Below are 5,533 nucleotides of genomic sequence, written 5' to 3'. Positions count from 1 at the left end.
ATTTCCCTCTTGCTAAGTCTTGGCACTTTTCTCTAGGGCAAATCTTTCACGGGCAATAGTGTGTTAGAGAAATTGAGTACAGAGAAAATGCAAGTACTTTTTTTCCTCCCTCAAATTACAATGTTTCCAATGGTGGCGGCTTCTGCTTCTCTTCCTCAATTATATTGATGCAGCTGGTTTAGCAGGTACGAAACAAATCAGATCAGTTAAATGATTTGCTTGAAAAAAAAAAAAATTGGTCTCTTTTTTTTTTCTGTGCAGGTTGGTTCTCTGATCTAGTTTAAAGGACAGATAAGGTAAAGCAAAGGCAGGAATAGGGAATCATGGGAATTGCAGAACAATGGTCACATAATGCTCATTTTTACCAAATATGACAGAATGATTTCTGAAAAAGACATTGATTCCTGTATCTTGTAAGACTGTTGCATACAGTGATAATGAAAAATTTTGTAATGAGTTTAATTTAGACTGACCTCTGAAAGGGCTTTTGTTAGATTGTTTTTTATATTAAAATACTTCAAATATAAATAAGCCACAAAATATTAATCAGTGTCTCTCAATCTAGTTATACATAAGGTAAAGAAAGGATGATTTAAAAAAAAAAGTTAATTGTAAGTGGCAAAATGTACTAAAAAGCTAAAGATTAGCTTTTTTTCTACTACCTGAAAACTGAACACGATTAATTGAGAAGTCATACGCTGTCAGATCCCAGAGACTTGTTTTGAAGTGGTATTATCACCACCATTGTATTTCTCTAGCAACATTCCTTCTTCAGAAAATCTAGTTTCTGCTTCCAGTTGATTTGTCTGAAGTATTTGTGCTCCTTGCTTACAGAACAGTTCCACAACAGTAAACAACCTTACCTAATTACTTATAGTGCTTCTGCACTTCACTTTTCATCTTCTGGTTGCACATTCCTGCTCTTCAACTTTTGCTAGGACTGGACTCCTCTGTTGGAGGAGGTCTGAATCATGCTTAACCCACCAAAATAAGGGAAAGCAGTCCAGGAAAAACAAAACAAAACAAAACAAACAAACAAAAACCTTCTGCATTGCTAGGCTAAAGTCACCCATGGAAGTGTTTCAAAACTGCTATAGGCAGTGCAAATTCAGGAAGAGGCTATAGGGGCAGGAAAAGGGGGACTGAGAAGTTCCCCTTTTATCCTTTTCACAGCTTTTAAGCTGTGAGTGGTTGAAGAGTCATAACAAATAACATCATAACAAATAGAAAATTTTAGTTGGCCATGAATTATTAAAAGTATAGACATTGTAACTTAGATTAAATTCTTTATTTGGAGACAGTGGAATAGTTTCATAATACTTACTGTACTAATATACAATAGGTTTAAAAAATATTTTTAAGCACTTTTTAAAGTGAGAGTATTTGTTCCTGGGGGTGTCAGCATTTAGAAAACAGTCTGAAATACTCAGAAACTACTAAAGGTTGCTGTTATTTTATTATTAAAGATGTGGTTTTTACCAGGTGTTCCTACAGGTACCGTGCTATATAGTTACTTTAACTACAATATTAGTTTTATTACTATTAAAGACTTAATACTGCTGAAACGTTCTGTTTGTGAAAACAAAAATAAAACTGTTTGGTATAATGAATTATTATTATTATTATTATTTTCCAAATTGAAAATTTATTCTAAAGAAGCTTGGAATGAAGTTATTATTCTAAGTGTTCATGATTTGACTTTTGTTTGTGCGTGTGTGCACACTGTATTTGGTGTCATGCAATCTATGTCATGTATTTATTGCCAGAAATGATGACTAGCACATACTCTTGCACATAGAGCAGTACATCTGTCCTTACTGTAATATCTCTTGATATCAAGGGTGTGTATACATTGACATTGTTTATTGAACTGATAATTTTGGTAATTTATTTTTATAATTTTATTGCTATTTATAAATAATTTCCATATTCAAACTCTTTGCTTCTGTAAAGTCCTTTGCTTGTACATCTGATTTTAGAAATGGATCTCCAGTATTTTAAATTAGCTTCAAGTATCAAATGTACGTACAAACTGATGCTATCAATTTGTATATACAGTATATATTATTTATCTAGTTCAAAATCACAACACAGAATCTTGAAAGAAATCTTGGTTCAGATGAGTTAAAATGAAAAAAAAAAAAAAAAATCCATTGCCTGTTACAGAATACAGAGGAGCATTTGTACATCATGTTAAAGTGAAGCCCGGCATGGTTACACTCTAGTCATTGTATGAAAAATGTTGTCTTTATTGTAATGCAACCGAAGCCTTTTATTTTTAGTGATTTCTTTAATATAGAATTATAATATTCTTATGTTTCTGCTGATAACCCATCTCTGGGGAAAAAATTGAATACAAAGTTACTTCAAAACCATAAGCTGGTGAATTTTATTAGTTTGCTTTTTTATTGGAGGTACATTTGAAATTATCTGGAATAATAAATAATCAAAAGGCTGGGAGTCTTTGGGGATTTAGTGCTTCACTCTTCATATAACTGGTATAGTGTCAGTGCTTATCAGTGTCTTGATTCATACCTGACTTTATTTTAGTAGTATAGGTCTTTTATTCTTATCTGCAGGTGGAAGTAGTGTGTACCTTCCCCCCCCTCCTCACCCCCCCTTTCCCATGTCATCCCCGCTTCCCCAATGTCCTGTTCTCCCCATTTCCCAAAACTTATGTGAGAAAAGAAAAACAGAATAAAGTATATTTGTTCAAAGGAGTTTTGTTAAAGCAAAAATCCCTTTACCCCAACCCCCTTTACCACAAACCTTGATATGGAGTCATTGAATAAAAATACAGTTGTGTATGCTCTTTTTATTGTCTTTTAGTTTAAGCAAGAAAAAGTGACATGTAAATAGAATTGTACTCTGATAGTGGTGTTAGACAAAGTAAACGGTAGCTTGTTAAAATGGCAATTTAAGCTGGAATAGTAAGTAATAATAATAACAACTGAGAAAAACGGCTTGTAATGTATTGTTTTTTCTAAGCATTTAATTTTATAAACTTTGTTAGAATTTGGGATGTAGTATAACACAAACTTTTGATCTGTGTCTGAAATACTAGATTTTTATTTGATAAGTGGTACGTACAGTTACATTGTTTCATAACAATACTTTTCTCAGAGCTGATATGATTAATTTCTATTTATGCTAAACAAAAGTAGTTGGACAGAAATATTAAGAAATGTTTAATGTTAACGGGGGGGCATGGGGAGTAAATAACTTCTACAGTTCCTCTTCAAAGACACCTGTGGATAAAAGAAAGAGAAGAAAAAAATTAGCATGTTTATTATTTGATTTACTGTTAACTAAATGTCTGCTTTTACAAGATAAGAATTTGTAATTCAACACAAGCTAACAAATCATGAAGAGGTACTTAGAATCTTATAAGATCAGGTCCTAAGAATAACTAGTACATTGCAGACACCTCCTTGGGGTAACATTTGCATGACTGGGCCTTGCATGTCTGAGTCGGCACTGAGTTCAGTGAAGACTGGCTCCCAGCAACTGAGATATAGGTTCAGAGCTGCACTTTTGTAATCTCTGTGACTACTTTCCCTGCACTTTCAATTGGAGGTTTATAGGGATAAGGATTACAGAAGTAGCTTCCCAGCAATGCATATACTTTAGATGGAACTTTTCACCAGGCAGTACATTAAATATTATAGTTGAATAGATGATTAAAATAATTTTCCCATAAAAAATTAAATCACAATGAAGTAAGAAAAATTCAAACATTACTGTACAAACAGAGTAAATAACACCAGTATCTTTTGTTCAGTTTTTGATGGTTAAGTGAGAGTTTCATAAATTAACCTTTCAGTTCTTCGTATGTCTGTTCTCTGTAGTCGTCTTGACAATGCTGTTTGGAATGAATGGTGAAGTACCTCAGTCGCCCCATTTTCCCATGCCTTATGCTTCTTTAGATCCAATTCTCAAAGAAGTATATGCATAGGAAAAAGGAACAACGAGCTGAATCAAGATCAATTCTGCTTGTGTCAAGAGTATAAAGAGTAAACCTGCAATATAAATGTATAGATTAAAAAGTAATATATATATACATAGCACAATGCTTTTTCTTGCAACTCAATATTATAAGCCTGTTAAAAACTAGTTCAGTCTAGAACAGAAGTTAAAGCATGAAACAACCAACATGAATGCCTATGATTAAGCAGGGACTTAAACTATTTAGCATGGTAAAAATTCATCAGTGTAATTTCCTATTTTGAAATATATATAAAAATCATAGAGCTCTCAGAAAGAAAAAATCAAGTCATCTCTGTATAAGTGATGTGAAGATGAATTACAAGTCGGTAACAATACAGTGTATTTGCTTTAAGAAATCAGAATTACAGCACAATCCTTAAGTGTCTGTGATTTAAAAGTTGCAGAAATACCTATTAGAATTGCCCAAAAATGCAAGACAGAAAAAATGTTAATAAATTGCAAAATATTTTAAAATCATTTCTGTAAGCGAGAGTAAGACTTACCTGGTTAGCTGTCTGATGCTTGAACTGCAATAACTTCATTTTCATGCGAATTTATTCTTTGCTCAAGACCTTGAAGTATAAACAATACGGTGTAACTGTTTTCACAAGTGATAATCAGTTTGCCCCTTGCCAAGGTCTTTGCTGCACCTGCAGACTGGGTGCACAAAAAGCACTGTTTTGTAAAACTGCTGAAAACTTGGAAAGTATCATTCATAAGTTGGGGGAGGTAAAAATGGGAGTGCAGTGAACTACAGGACTGATAGTAATAATTGAAGTGTTGGCTTTAAATGTACGCTGAGAATGAAAATTTATCATCTGTTTTCTTTCACATACGTCAATGGTTTGGAAAATGTAAATCTGGGAGAGGACTTCTTGTCCTGAAAGGCTGTGCTGTGTTTTCTGTCTACCTCCCCTAACCTCCCCCCCTAGTCTTCCCCAGCACACTTTTTTGAGAATCTCTATCAATGTCCTTCACTACAAATATGACTTTACTGGAGAGATATCAAGGTCTGTGTACAAGGCTTTTCTCTGCTTATCCAGACACCAGTGAGGCTCCCTGCTGGATGCCAAGGCTGGGAAATAACTTTTACCATATTTAATCCTATTTTCTAACAAATTCTTGAACCATTTGCTTTTTCTATTAGGATCTCTATTATGATACAACACTTGATCACCTATGTAAAAAGTTGTAGTTTTGAATGAATGAAGTTTTCACCTTCCATTTTACATATCAGAAGTCTGGAGAGGTCGATTTAAATTGATCAGTGTCACTAGTGTCACAGTGTCACTAGTACCCACCATGTTAATTTTTACATGCTGGTGAGTATACATAACTTTGGGTACGCCTGAGGTTCATTAAGAATACTCTTTCAGAGTTAGAAGATTGGTCAAATTTTCCTTAGATTCTTATTTTTCATCTTCTAATCTCAGGTTCATTTTGTTTCTTTTAATCACAACAAATAGTCAATCCATTCTAATTCATGTACAGTGCCTTGAAATAGATATTATTTTTAGTTTGGGGTGAACCTTTCTTTGGATTTTTA

At 33.5% G+C, this 5,533-nt stretch overlaps 1 long non-coding RNA gene across 1 annotated transcript; it reads right to left on the bottom strand.

Moving 5' to 3' along the window:
• Positions 1-2,799: 2,799 nt before the first annotated feature.
• Positions 2,800-4,922, bottom strand: LOC311439739. Its single transcript, XR_014694962.1, has 3 exons — positions 4,491-4,922; positions 3,817-4,019; positions 2,800-3,248 (listed from the first exon to the last, which is right to left on the bottom strand). It is a non-coding gene; the product is annotated as an uncharacterized lncRNA (long non-coding RNA).
• Positions 4,923-5,533: the final 611 nt, after the last annotated feature.

Source organism: Aythya ferina, assembly GCF_964211825.1.
Source record: "Aythya ferina genome assembly, chromosome: 7".
Lineage (NCBI taxonomy): Eukaryota > Metazoa > Chordata > Aves > Anseriformes > Anatidae > Aythya > Aythya ferina.
This window is presented reverse-complemented; position numbering and strand designations above follow the sequence as displayed.